The 1,157-nt window shown below is 52.3% G+C and overlaps 1 pseudogene; it reads left to right on the forward strand.

The window, feature by feature from the left end:
- The first annotated feature begins 234 nt into the window (after positions 1–234).
- LOC144102742 (speckle-type POZ protein pseudogene) lies at positions 235–921 on the forward strand (annotated as a pseudogene).
- Positions 922–1,157: the final 236 nt, after the last annotated feature.

Below are 1,157 nucleotides of genomic sequence, written 5' to 3' on the forward strand. Positions count from 1 at the left end.
CACTGGTGAAGATAGCAACGACGATGACCGTGAGGGCCAGTTCTTGTCTTTTTTCTCCACCACGAGGATAGCCAAAACGTGACTGCAGAAGCAACGTTCTGTGTCGTCGACGTGAAGAACAATGATGCTCTCAAGAGCACCGCGACTGTGCTAACGTTCACCGACGGGCTAGCAAGCAGTGGATTTCTGGGTACCATAACCAGAAGCGCTCTGAAAAGCGAAGCTGCGCAGCTTATGCCTGGAGACTCGCTTACAATACGCTGCGATCTGACTTTCGTTGACTGCTCCAACGAGCACACAGAACGATACAGGACCACTGTGAGTGTCACAGACTGCCGTCTCTCGGAAGACTTGGGCTGGCTCCTGGACAGTGGCAGCGTTGCCGACGTCACTGTAAATGTGGGCGACGGCAGGTATGGTGCGCAGAAGGCGATACTGGCGTCCCGGTCACCAGTTTTTCGAACCATGTTCCAGCACGACATGCTCGAGAACCTGCAAGGGCAAGTCTTCGTGACAGACATCGAGTACGAAGTGTTTGGAGAAATGCTCCGCTTCATCTACACTGGACGTTCACCGAACCTCGACAACATGGCGCACGCCCTCAAGGTGGCGGCTGACAAGTACGGCTTGCAGACTCTGCGGGACGAGTGTGAAGACGCCCTCATTCGAAACCTCAGCTTCGAGAGTGCGGCGTTCAGTCTCATAGTCGGCGACAAGCTCAACGCTACCATTCTGTGTCATTACTCCCTGAATTTTATTTGTGCCAACCTGTGCGAAGGGATGAAAACGGACGGATGGTGCGCACTGGTGGATGACCACATAGATCTGGTGTTGGATGTGATTATCGCTGCACTTCCCGAATCTTGCGAGGACAACATCGAGCCGCCTGCCAAACGACGGAGACTGTACGAGAGACGCTAAGATGAATATGTCCGATGCTCATAGCTCTACGCATTGTCTAAGGCACTGCAACACCACGGACAAGGAAACGTGTGGTTCCGGACATATCAACACTTTTCTGGTCTTGTCATTTACCCTGCCACGGAACTCCTAAGCTTTAATTCTGCAGTGTGGTTTGGTTTCCTAGCAGGCGTCAAGCAGTGAAATGAGCAGCCTGCTTTGCAATGCATATCATTCTTAACCTGTCACTTTGTTAG

This window comes from Amblyomma americanum, chromosome 8, assembly GCF_052857255.1.
Source record: "Amblyomma americanum isolate KBUSLIRL-KWMA chromosome 8, ASM5285725v1, whole genome shotgun sequence".
Classification (NCBI taxonomy): Eukaryota; Metazoa; Arthropoda; class Arachnida; order Ixodida; family Ixodidae; genus Amblyomma; species Amblyomma americanum.